The sequence below is a fragment of the Panthera onca genome, chromosome B4 (genome assembly GCF_046562875.1).
Source record: "Panthera onca isolate mPanOnc1 chromosome B4, mPanOnc1 haplotype 2, whole genome shotgun sequence".
Taxonomy (NCBI): Eukaryota; Metazoa; Chordata; class Mammalia; order Carnivora; family Felidae; genus Panthera; species Panthera onca.
Window position 1 is genome coordinate 53,316,390 of NC_138345.1, and position 14,188 is coordinate 53,330,577.

Here is a 14,188-nt window from a genome sequence, read left to right on the forward strand (position 1 = left end):
GACAGTTTGATATGCTTTTTAAACATTTTAAACATAGTTCTATTTCTATATGATAGTTCTATAAATTTCTTGCATGTTTTAGATTCTGAAAATTTTTATTTCAAATGATTTCCTCTAGGTAGCTTGCTTCTTTGATTATTTTGTGATTTATTAGCCATAGGCTTCTGTTTCTTGGACCTTTATTTATTGGAATTCTTTGAGGTCTGAGGTTGAAGTTAACTAAAGCACTCATTTTTGTTGTTGTGTGTTTTTGTTTGTAGGCAGTTGAGGGCACTAGCAATATAACCTTAAGTATTCAGCTTCAGCCTTTTTGAATTCATCAAATATTCTACCCTAAACCCATGTGATGCCTGGCTTCTGACCAGGAACCACTCATCACCTCCCTACCATCCTTCACCCACCACCATCCAGAGTGAAGGCTGAAGCAGGCAAAAAAAAAATTTTCAGCAAGAATGTTTTTAGTCAACCCATTGAAGGGATTGTTTTGGGGGCCTTGATTTACACAATGGTGACTCTGTTCTGATTTAGACATTGGGAGTGCCCCTAGTTTTGTCTCTTTCCCTGTCACATAGGACATTTGAAATTCAAGCTCTATTTCATCAAGAATGTGAAGATGCCCGAGGCAAATGCCTATATACTATGCATCAAAAAATTCACCCTATTTGCCACGTAGCTAATGCTTGCCTATCGAAAGATGGTTGTGTGTGTTTGTGTGTGTGTGTGCATGCACATGAGTGCACATGCATAAAATTGATCCAGACTTTTTGCTGTTCCATACTGGAAGTGTTACTTCAGACAGCTAAACCACTACAGTACCAGAAAAAGAAGATAGGCTTCTTGGAGACTTTTACTGTTACAGTGAAATAGTTTCGTAACTCTTATGACTAAAGAGCTAAAGAAGCTCAAAATCAAGCTCAGAGTTTACTGGGAGATATTTTCTACATAACAGGAAATCGATCTGGAATGAGTAAGGCCCTGAGAATTGAAACAAGTGTGTAGAAGAAGAGAAGAAGACTAATTGGAGAACTCTGAAGTTTATTGCCCTCTGAGTCTCCCCCATCTTGGAAAGGGGCAACTTCTCTTGCTCTCTCCCCTTTCCTTTATTAACCAACTCCTGTTCTAGTGTCAAGACACTATCATTCTCTTACCTGAGATGATTAGCTTCCCAAAGGAAGCCAGTTCTTACCTCCCATTTTATCAAAACCGAATACATTGATATTTCAAAATGCCCTCAGGAGTCAACTCTAAGTTTATACCCTGGATTGGGGTGCCTGGTGGCTCTGTCGGTTTAGTTTCCAACTCCTGATTTCAGCTCAGGTGATGATCTCATGGTTTGTGAGTTCAGCCATGCATCTGCTTAGGATTCTCTCTCTCTCCCTCTCTCGCGGCCCCTCCCTCTCTCTCTCAAAATAAATAAATAAACATTAAAAAAAAAAGTTTACACCCTGGAGAAATGCCCACACAAAAGAGCTATAGAACTCCCTTAATATATATTAGAAATGATCTCAAGAATATATATGGAAATGAAATTTTAGGGTCCTCAGCTAAGCAGAAAAAAACATAACCTCAGATCAGGTGAAATTTGCCAATAATGAAGCAATTTCTAGAAAACCCTGAATCTGATAGTTTACTGGGTGGACTAAGACTTCATTCAATATTGATTGACAAATGAAAATAAAATTCAAGAAATGAATAAAAAAACAAAATAAGATGGTAAAACTAATTGAAATATGCACATGTATATAAACATAAAAATTTGCCTTTTGGAAGCAAGCAGTTATTAGAATGGATTATTAAAATTCCATTCATATACTGTTTATAAGAGACAAACTTAAAACACAAGGACACTAAAAAACTGGAAGAAGACAACTTCATTGGTGAGGACCTTCAGAGTCTAGAGGTTTTGACCACATCTGGTGTCCCGCTTTGACCCTTTTACCAGGTGGCCTGAAGAGCTGCCAGCTTTCAGTGGCACTAGGAGCGAGAGAAGACTCTCCGTTAGGCAGCTGGCAATACAAATGATAACTGGGTCCTTATGAAACAGCAAGTACAATGACTCGTGAGTCTCAGACGATCAGGATGCTTCATAATCCATGGTAAGCCCCATAAGGGAATCAGTGTTCCGTTCAGTTCCCAACAAAGCCAACCTCTTTATGGCAAGTTACTGTATTTGTGACAAGGAGTTTCTAGCTTGCTCCTGGATTCAGGTGTTAACCGGAAGAGTGAATCAGGGGAATGTGGGGCTCAAACTGACCATCATACATTAGATCCTACCAGATCTTGTGTTTGTTTAGTCACACACTCAGATGTGCTCCATGCCATTTGATCATTTAGAAGAGTATTTTTCAAACTATTTGGTCTAAGATCCACAGTGAGAAATATTGTCATCATAAATACACTCATACACACATATTTGAAAAAAAAAGTTTTCCAACACAAAAATACTTTTACTATATACAGTGCACTGTGATGTTTTTATTCTATTTGATCCTAGTTAATCTTCAAGTTCTGGCTGCAACCCATTACATTTAATTCACAACCCGCTAAAGGTGGGGGCATGCAATTTATCTCTTATGGTATCTCTCAGACCTCATCTTGAAGGCACAAGCAAACCGTACATCCTCAGTGGGTCTACGTGATCCTCACTGCCAGGGTCTCATTCAGTCTGCACCTGGGACTCCTAGGGAGTTCTTTATGACCTGTTGATGAAGAAGAAAAAAACTGAGCTGGGAGTAATAATTCTACTCTGCTATGTCAATAAACAAGCACAGCTGGTGAATTTCTAAAGTGGGTAAGGATTTTGTAGTTCTTTCAACTGTATTCTCTGCCCCAATCACTATTTTAAATGGTGAAGGTTCTATACCTTGATGAAAACTGTCATATTTGCTGTCATCTCAAAGTAACTCTGTCCTTCCAAGTTAGAATTATAAACAAGAATAATGTTTTTTTTCAAGTAAGTAACCTAGTTTTAGGTTTGTCACCTTATATTCTTTTTTTAAATAATTTTTTTGATGTTTATTTATTTTTGAGAGAGACAGAGACACAGTGTGAGTGAGGGAGGGGCAGACAGAGAGGGAGACACAGAATCTGAAGCAGGTTCCAGGCTCTGAGCTGCCAGCACAGAGCTCAATGTGCGGCTTGAACTCACAAAGTGTGAGATCATGACCTGAGCTGAAGTTGGACACTTAACTGAGCCACACAGGTGCCCCAGCTTATATTCTTTAATAAATACCATTACGTATTTACAATACCATGTTGAATGTAATTTTTGTTTTCTTAAAATAAAATAAAAATTTTATCATTAGAAGTGTTCTCAAAAATAACTTTTAAAAAAACTGTCGTGTTGAACCCACAATATGGTCAATTAATCTTCAATAAAGCAAGAAAGAATATCCATCAGAAAAAAGAGTGTCGCTTCAGTGGTGTTGGGAAAACTGGACAACAACACACAGAAGAATGAAACCGGACCACTTTCTTACACCATACACAAAAACAAAATCAAAATGTATGAAAGACCTGTGAGAAAGGAAACCATCAAATCCTAGAGGAGAGCACAGGCAGTAACTTCTTTGACTTCAGCCATAGCAACTTCCTCCTAGATATGTCTCCTGAGGTAAGGGAAACAAGAGTAAAAATAAACTTGGAGACTTCATCAAAATAAAAAAGCTTCTGCACAGTGAAGGAAACAATCATTAAAACTAACAGGCAAACTTCAGAATGGGAGAATATATTTGCAAATGACCTAATAAAGAGTTAATATCCAAAATATATAAAGAACTTGTAAAACTCAACACTCAAAAGAGAAATAATCCAATTAAAAAAGGGCAGAAGACATGAATAGACATTTTTCCAAAAGAGACATCCATGACCAACAGACACATAAAGATGCTCAACCTCAGTGATCAATAGGGAAATACAAATCAAAACTACAATGGGATACCACTTCACCTGTCAGAATGGCTAAAATCAATAACACAGGAAACAACAGGTGTTGGCAAGGATGTGGCAAAAGGGGAACCTTATTGCACTGTTGGTAGGAATGCAAACTGGTGCAGTTACTATGGAAAACAGTATGGAGGCTCCTCAGAAATTTAAAAGTAGAATGACCCTAAGAGCCAGCAATTGCACTACTAGGTATTTACCCAAAGAATACAAAAATCCTAGTTCAAAGCGATACATGCATCCCAATGTTTATAGCAGCATTATCTATAATAACCAAATTATGGAAACAGCCTAACTGTCCATCCACTGATGAATGGATAAAGAAAAGGTGGTATGTATGTATGTATGTATGTATGTATATAATGTACGTATGTGTTTGTGTGTTTGTGTGTGTGTGTAATGGTATATTAGCCATAAAAATAATGAAATCTTGTTATTTGCAATGATGTGGATGGAGCTAGATAATATTATACTAAGTGAAATAAATCAGTGAAATACCATATGATTTCACTCCTATGTGGAATTTAAGAAACAAAACACATAAGCAAAGGGAAAAAATAGAGAGGCAAACGAAAAACAGACTCTCAGCTATAAAGAACAAATTGATGGTTACTGGAGGGGAGGTGGGTGGGGGGATGGGTTAAATAGGTGTTGGGGATTAAGGAGTGCACTTGTGGCAAACACTGGGTATTGTATGAAAGTGTGGAATCACTATATTGTACACATGAAACTAATATTACACTGTATGGTAACTGAATTTAAATAGAAACTTAAAAAATAAAAATAAAAAACTGTCATGTCATTGATGAGAAAACTAAAGTCTGTAGAAGTAATCGACTTATTATTGTCACACAGTATTGAATACTAGAGCCAAAACTACAATTCAGGCCTTCTGATATCTCAGCTAGTATTCTTAAATGTTCTTTGTTTGTTTCACTGTGTCTAAAGGGGAAGCTTCTCATTTATAATCCATGTTGAGCACTGAGTGAAAATAACAGCTTCATCAAAATGTTATTAAGGGGTGAGTAAATCAGTCACAAAGTGATTCTAGTGATCTTTATGCCTAGCTCAAGTACCATTCAGATCCAGAAAGAGGGGACTAGCCCCAGAGTGGGCTGTTCTTTCATCATTCCGTACAACCCAGATAATTATATTGTTTTAACACTAATGTTAACGTCTTGCTGAAGAAGCTTGAAATATGTTTTCTTAACACTACAGTGTGGAAAATGAGCAAATACTACCGTGACTCTGATTATTACTTTTGTTTTGTAAAATGTTATTTGGAAGCCAAATGTAGCATCTCTAGTCAAAGACATGCCTCATGAAACTGAAAATACTTTTAAAGGTCCGTAAGAATGGTCCTCTAATCATGTCCCTCTTATAAATCATTAGTTTCAACAAAAACAAGGATAAAGTAAAACTGAAAGGTCATGCCCTCATGTCAGAATAGAACTAGTATTTATGTGTATCCAATAGACTTGGATAATTTAGATACTTCATCTTCTCTGTGTTCCTGCCCACTTCCACTGTTTTTTCCATTTTTTTTCACACAACATATCTGTGTTGGAAAGCAATTCAAACATCTAGATATTACTAATTATTCCAATGTCTGTTATCATGTTATTGAAATATCTTAGCCATGTACTAAATATCCATGAGGTTTACTGGCAAGTTGTTCTCTCAACCACCTTTCTGCCAGCAATGCTAAAATGGAGAAGAATTTGGCTGTTCATAAAGTTTGGTCTCAGTTATACAATATAGCAGTTACCAACCCTGTTTTTATCACTTGATTCCAACCTCCATTTGCTATTTCTGCTATTTCCTTTTTTTTCCTGTTTTTTTATAAACTTGTACTCTAGTACACAATACTAGAGTTCCCCACCATTATTGGAATTATCCACTTAAGTGTTAAATCTGCCTCTGGCAAACCAAGAAATTCAGAAATTCTTTTGTATAAAACGAATTCAATGATGCTCGATAACTCTGTTATATAATTATAAAAACAATTCACATTTGCTAGCATGTTTGAAGCCACAAGACTTGAGATTGGACAACCTGACTTTTATCAGAATCATCAATTTCATAGTTACCATGACAGGTCCTGAGCATTAGGTTAGGAGCTCTGTGAGTACCAGTTCAGTTAATCCTCACCAACGTCATTAAGACAAAAGTGCCATTAGTATTGCATCCTCATTTTTGTGGGTAAGGAACCTGAGGCATAGACAAATGTAGTTTGTTACCCAAGGCACAGTGGTTGGTGAGAGGAAGGAGGCCATGAATCCAGGTTCATCTGCAGCTAGTGATTGGCATGTATAGTTTTAAGTAAATGAAAATTAGCCAGGATGTATGAAGGAAAGTCAGTACAACAATTTTATCCTTTTTAATAACCTTTTTGTTAATGCAAATGCTTCCAAAACAACTCAAAGGTTACTTTTACATTGTATGCTCCAATATGACCAAATATTTGGTGGTTCCCCTTACTTGTGAAAGATGGGCTTTTTCCAAATGAGAAATACTGCCTATTAATTTAAAAAGTTATTTCAAGTAAGATTTAAAGTAGGGAACCCAAACCTAAATAGTGGTGAGCTAGGTACATGAGTGATTCAGAAAGGTTAAGGGCAGCAGTAACTAGGAAATGCGGTCTAATCCAGTGGTTCTCAAAGTGTGATCCCCTCACCCGCAGCATCAGCATCACCTGAGACCTTGTTAGAAATACATTCATTCATCAGCCCCGTCCCAAACCTACTGAATCAGAAACTCTGAGAGTGGGGCCCAGCAATCTGTCAGCACAGACCCTCCAGGTGTTTCTGATGAAGGCTTCGGTGAAATATTGGTACTGGTCCCCAACCAGCAGTTTTGACTCCAGGGGTTCCAGGCACTTGTTGCTAGGAGAACCCTGGGAGACCACTTTGTAAAGCTTCCTGAGTTTTCAAAGTATGCCAGAAATACAGAATTTTATGTGAATTTTTAAATGTTAAGTGACATTTTAGTTAAAATGAAAAAGTAAGAAAAATCTATGATGGCTAAATAAAACATTTCTGCAGATCAAAACTTCCCTGGGTTGCCACTCTTTGGTTTCTAGTTTAGAGTATTTATTACAAGACAGAATGTCAGTATACTTAGCCTTTACCCATTTCTTGTACTACTAAGTACACAAGAACTATCTGATTCTTCTTGAGAAGGTGACGAGTCGATTAAGCAGTTTTTTCTTCCTTTGAGATTTGTTACCAGAGGACTAGTAATAAATAATACAAATAGCCAAACTTTAAAAATAGCTTTTATATTTTACATAAGTAGTGAATTCACATAACTACATACAGACAAATATTACTGAAGGGTAAAATATGACACTTAAAAGTGTTATTCACCGTCCTACCCTACTTGCAATTTATCTTGTCAGAGATTAGGATTAGTCTATTTTTATAACATTTCATTTTTGACCCATTAACTTTGATATTTTATTTGAATCCCTACAATGAATGATAAAAAATTCTCCTGTGTGACATTTCTTTCACCTGATGATGTCTATTCAATTATTATTTTATGATAAAACTTTATTAACTTAGGGTGCCTGTGTGGCTCAGTCAGTTAAGTGTCAGAGTCTTTGGTTTTGGCTCAGGTCACAATCTCATGGCTTTGTGGGTTTGAACCCCACATTGGGCTCTGCATGGACAGTGTGGAGACTGCTTGGGATTCTCTCCCCACTTGGGCTGTCTCAGTCTCTCTCAAAAAAAATAAATAAACTTTAAAAAAATAGAAAAACTTAGAGTAGTAATTCAGTTTAGTAATTATAATGATCTTCCTAGCTTTTCCTGTAAATTGATTCTGAATACTGTCAATAAATATCATTATAGTGTCATGATAAGTTCATAGGAGAATTTGTTGCTATGATTAGACTCAGAGAAAAGGAAATAGAACCCCATATCTTTAAACCTGGAACACTTGAAAAAGAATATCATCAAAGTCAGATTTCCTTTTTTTTCCTGTCATCTTAGAGTTTTCTGGGCATATACACACATCAGTCTCCTTGTAACCATATCATTTCCTTTCTTAAAATCCCTTGGTACTGTTTGATTAGTTCATATATATATATATATATATACACATACATATATATATATATATATGTATATATACACACATACACGTATATAATATGTATTTATATATAATTAATGTTATATACTATATATAATTATATATTATACATATTATAATTATTTATTATATAAATATGATATATCTTTATATAATGAGTAAATATATTCATATAAATGTATTCATATTTATATTTATATATATTAAATGTATATATTTAATATATATATGTTAAATTTGGTTGGGAATGTGAGAGTAGACTCAATAAATTTTCCATCACAGTCTGGAAGACAAAAGGATTGCTGATGAGAAGTCTGATATTAATTTAATTCTCATTCCTTATTGTTTTTTTTTCTCTGAAATATTTTAGTTCCATCCTCCACCCCTGTCCATCCTTTCAGAATTGTGGATGGAAAACTGACCAAGAACTTTGTGTAAATAGATGATGTATGTCAAAAATCAAGACACCCTTATAGGTATATGGGCAGGGAGGAGGCAGGTTGGCTAATTACCCTTTTAATGTCTGTAAAGGAAGGCTTTATGTGGGCAGAGGTGGGTGTAAACTATTTTATACGTAGGTTTCTTGGTGTATTTTTCTTCCCCTTTTCCTTGTGTCTCTTGTGGCAGCTCTGACATGCCTTAAGTTCTCCTGTGCATCTCTCTCAGATCCAGAGTCTAGGAGTTGTAATACCATTTTATTTAGAAGATGTTCTTGAAGTTTTCACCTAAGTGAAAAGTAATCAGTGCCCACTACACTGCATACAGAAGCAGGTGAAGGGAGTAGGGGACGCAATTCCCCCCAGATGACCTAAAGGCAGTTAATTAATTTCTAAGATCCACTCTACATCTGTTGATTTTGAGATGGGAGCTCCTTCAGGGCTCCCATATAACTGGTTGCTCTTGCCCCAAATGTTTGAACTCCTTTCTTTGTTTTTCTTTTCTTTTCTTTTCTTTTCTTTTCTTTTCTTTTCTTTTCTTTTCTTTTCTTTTCTTTTCTTTTCTTTTCTTTTTTCTTTTCTTTTCTTTTCTTTTCTTTCTTTTCTTTTTCTTTTTCTTTTTCTTTTTCTTTTTCTTTTTTCTTTGTTTTTCTTTTCTTTGTTTTTCTTCTCTTCTCTTTTCTGATATCTTCATCTGGGATATCTCAACAGTTTTGCTTTTTCAGGTTTCTTTATCAGCAGCTCTTTGTTTTCTGCCTTCAGGAATTCCTCATTATTTTTGATCTGCTGATGGAGCCTTTCTTGTACATTATACTCACTTGCAAAATCTGAAGCCAGGTTAATCCAACTCTGTCTGCTATTGGACCAAAATGAACTACTCCTATTTTAAAACAAACTTCTCAGTCGGTTAAGCATCTGAGTCTTGATTTCAGCTGAGGTCATGATTTCATGGTTTGTGAGTTTGAGCCCCACATTGGGCTCTGTGCTGACACTATGGAGCCTGCTTGGGATTCTCTGTCTCCCTCTCTCTCTCTGCCCCTCCCCTGCTCTTCCTCTTTCTCTCAAAGTAAATAAACATTTAAAACAAACTCCTAAGGTCTTTTTTTTTAAACTCCTAAGTTCTTATGACATCGGTGACTACAAGCATCTCTGCAGTCTGACTCCCAGATACTTCAGCAACTGTCTCCCTTCATTCTCCTTTTACCTGACTCCCTTCTGTCACACTGACTTTCCTGCCATTTCTCAAAGTTGGCAAGCTTGTTCACATCTCCAATATAGTCTGTACTCTTTCCCCAGATGTTCTTATAGACAAGTCCCTTAATCTGTTGTCTGTCACTTCTTCAAATGGGACCAGCTCAGAACACCCTGTCAAAAATAGTTTTTTAAGAGGTGTTGGTGTGTGTGTGTGTGTGTGTGTGTGTGTGTGTGTGGTGGAATATTATGCAGCCATAAAAAAGATAAGCTCTTTCCATTTGTAACAACATAAATGGACCTAGATGGTATTATGTGAAGTGAAAGAAGAGAGATTGTGTCAGATTGAGAAAGACAAATATCATATGATTTCAATCATACATAGAACCTAAAAAAAAACAGAATTAGTGAATAAACAAACAAAAGGCAGAATCAGACCTACAAATAGAGAGAATGTAATTATAAAAATAACTGATAAAAATACTGATGGTTGTCAGAGAGGAAGAGGGTGGAGGGATGGACAAAATGGGTGAAAGGAAGTAGGAGAGATGGGCTTCCAGTTATAGGATGAATAAATCACAGGGATAAAAGATACAGCATAGGGAATATAGTCTATGATATTGTAATAGTGTTGTATGGGGACAGACGGTAAGTCAGCTGTGGTGAGCAGAGCACAGCATATAGAGAGATGTTGAATCACTGTTACACATCTGGCACTATTATAACATTGTGCGCCAAATATTCTCAATTAAAAAAAATTTTTAAGTAGTTTCTCTATTCCCTCAATCCTGTTTTATTTTTCTGATAGCTCTTCTTTTCTGATAGTATGCCATATATATATATATATACATATATGTATATACATATATACATATATGTGTATATGTGTGTGTGTGTGTATGTGTGTATATATATATATATTTGTCTAACTTATTCATCGCTCTGTATCCAGCACATGGAACAATACCTAGCAGGATGAATACCTGGTGAGTGAACAAATGAAACAGTTGTGCCCATTATAAAATCTGACACGTGGAGGGGTGCCTGTGTGGCTCAGTCAATTAGGCATCTGATTCTTTTTTTTTTAATTAAAGAAAAGTTTTTTTAACATTTATTTTTATTATTGAGAGACAGAGCATGAGCAGGGGAGGGGCAGAGAGAGAGGGAGACACAGAATCTGAAGCAGGTTCCAGGCTCTGAGCTGTCAGCACAGAGCCTGACACTGGGCTCAAACTCACAAACTGCAAGATCATGACTTGATCCGAAGTCAGACGTTTAACTGACTGAGCCATCCAGGTGCCCCAGCATCTGATTCTTTAAGCTCATGTCTTGGTCTCAGGGTTGTGAGCTCAAGCCCTGCATTGGGCTCTGCACTGGTGGACACACGCCTACTTAAACAAAATCTGGGGTGGATACCCCTTTATCTGACATATGATGGTCCAGGTACAGAGGAGTTAGATAATTTGGCTGTGGTTACAAAGCTAGGATTTAAACCCATATTTCCTATTCCAGAGCCCTAGCTCTTTTATTATTATTTTCTTAATGTTTATTCATTTATTTTTGAGGGAGAGCATGCACACGAGCAGGGGAGAGGCTGAGAGAGAAGGAGAGAGAGAATTCCAGGCAGGCTCCATGCAGTCAGCACAGAGCCTTACGTGGGGCTCGAGCCCATGAACCGTGAGATCATTACCTGAAATCAAGAGTCAGATTCTTGACTGAGCCACCTTGACACCCCAAGAGCAATAGCTCATAAGCATTGTGCCACAGAACCTCTTGATTTGGGACTCTAATTAGCCAATTTAATGTAGTATGATAAATGCTAAGCTGAGGTGTTCCAAAGGTGAAGGTTTTCCTCTGTCTGCCATTTCCCATTACAATGAACTCCAGGGGATAGTCTTGGTTCTTTTGATATATGAGATTTTTGGCTCAGGTCATGATCTCATGGTACAGGAGTTCGAGCCCTGCATCGGTCTCTGTGCTGACAGCTCAAAGCCTGGAGCCTGCTTCAGTTTCTGTGTCTCCCTCTCTCTCTGCTCCTCCCCCACTCACGCTCTGTCTCTCCCTCAAAATAAATAAACATTAAAAAACGAGATGGCTCAATTGGTTAAGTGTCTTACTCTTGATTTCAGCTCAGGTCATGATCTCACAGTCATGATTTCATGGTTGTGAGATCAAGCCTTGCATCAGGCTCCACGCTTAACATGGAGCTTAAGGTTCTGTGTCTCTCTCCATCTGCCCCACTCTCCCGCTCATGGTCTCTCTCAAATAAAAAAAATTGTTTTATTCTGACATGTGGACACTAAATATTTGTGCTAGGTCTACTTTTGTCATCTAGTTCATCTAAAAAAAACAACAACAAAAAGTAAAAAAGAAAATTATTGCTGCAGGTAGAGTTCCTTTATTCAAATAAATAGTAGAGCTAATAAACGGTACAGCTAATGCAATAAGTTCAGTAATCTTAAAATCTGAAAACATATATTGACAGATGCTGGCGAAATACATTCTGTCATCATTTCTGAAATGCTTCCGTGAGGATGCACAGCTTAATCGTTAAGCACAATGAGGTGAAGAGACCATTGTCCTCCTCCTTCTGTATGCTTTATTTTCTGTTCCATTTATTATTTGTCTAGTGCTTAACACCATAGCATCTATGTCTCATTAGTAAAAGGCAATCAGGAAAGACTGGAGTTGAAAAATTATGCCCTGAAATACTCATTTGAAAGCAGTCTGCCCAAGAGAAAGATCCTCCAACTGGAATGCCAACTAACATCCCAAGTGACCAAAGACTGTCAATGTCCCTGACTGAGTCTCAGTTTCTCATCTGTAAAATGACAGACGTGAAACTGAGTGACATTCAAGGCCTTCTTCTGCTCTAATTCTCTACATTTAAAGAACTCTAAATATGACTAGTGTTAGACATGATTCTGAAGTATTTTCCTGTACTCATTTTTATTACATCATAGCAGTCATTGATTGTGAAACTTTGTAATGATAGACAAATACAGCATGATTATAAAACACACATTAGGAAATGGTACAGTTTCCATTCAGCGTTCTTAGCCTCAGGCCCTTACATGTAAGATACAAATGGAAAGGCCTGTAAGGAAGTAGTTGGCAGCATGGTCACTAGAGTCACACTGGCTAGGTGAAAATCTGGGTTCAACCACTCTGGGTAAATGAACTTGGGCAAGTCATTTTACTTATCTGGGCCTCCATTGCCTTATCTGTGAAGCAAGGATACTTTATAGGTTCTCTGAGAATGAAATTACTCTATTTGAGTAAAGTCCTGAGAATATTGCCTGGCATCTATAAAGTATTACTTAAGTATTTTTCTACTGTGATTACCTAGTTCAAAGGGTAAATACAAGAATTAAATAGGAAAACACACATTAAAATAATATAATATCTAGCAGAAAGAAATTCATTAATCCAACAAATATTTACTGAGGACTTCCTTTGTGCCAGTCATGGGTCTAGATACTAGGGACAAACATTTATTAATATTGAATTATGATCCCTGCTCTCCTGGGGTTTGTACTCTAGTGAAGAAGGGCAGGAAATATACAATTAAGTAATTAAGCATAATGTTTAAGGCGGTGAAAATTGGTTAGAATGAAAATAATTTGGAGGAGAGAATGTTCAGATCCTATTATATTTAAGATGGCCAAGGAAGTCTTGTCTGACAAGATCGGTTTTCTTTCCCCAAGTTAACTCGTATGATAAACAGAACTTTACAAATGCATAATGTCAATGCCATTATCATCATATTTCCTTAAACTGAATTGTTATGAAGTAAGGGTTTGCATTTGGTATGTCATCGCTATTATTCTGATAAAAATTAGAATAGTGGCAAGTGTGTTTTTGATGGTTCATGGATACATTTGGAAAACAGGCTGTTATTTTTTTGTCATTTCCAATAAAATCATTAACCTAGAGTTCATCCTATGATGAGTATTTTTTAAATATATATCATACGAATTTTCAGTGTACACAATAACTTTAAAATGCATGCTTAATGTCTGCAAAATACATAAATGCCATTGAGCATTGATTAGGAAATTGAGGATTACAGAGATGTCCGAATTCATACCAGCAATAGAGCAGCACTCAACCCTATGTCCTTGATTCTAAATTCAGAATTCTCTCTACTACTCTAAACTACTTGAATAATAATATATTTAATTGGCTAGAATCTGCAGTGTCTTAATTTTTTTGTTCTTAGATACTCAAACTGGCCTTTTCTTCCATTTGTTTTCATTCCTGAGGACCAGATTGCACAAGATAATTTCATTTGCGGCATTAGTGGACTTTCATGGCCTTTGCCCTCAGATGAGAAAAATGTAGAATTCATTATTTTTCATATTCAGTATCTCATTTATAATTCAACAAATTCAACAGGGTTTTGTTTTGTTTTTTGCTACCATAGAGCTTCTCTTCAATGGTAAACAGTTTACCCAATAGACCTGTTTAACTCCAGTAAGGATATCAGGATAATGTGAAACATGGTAGTTCTAGAACAA

The 14,188-nt window shown here is 36.5% G+C and overlaps 1 long non-coding RNA gene across 1 annotated transcript in view; it reads right to left on the bottom strand.

Moving 5' to 3' along the window:
• Positions 1 to 2,505: 2,505 nt before the first annotated feature.
• The window catches only part of LOC144616820 (uncharacterized), a 34,789-nt gene continuing 23,106 nt past the window's right edge, over positions 2,506 to 14,188 (bottom strand). The window contains exon 3 of the long non-coding RNA XR_013556557.1: positions 2,506 to 2,699. This is a non-coding gene — a long non-coding RNA (uncharacterized LOC144616820). The remainder of the gene's footprint in view (positions 2,700 to 14,188) is intronic.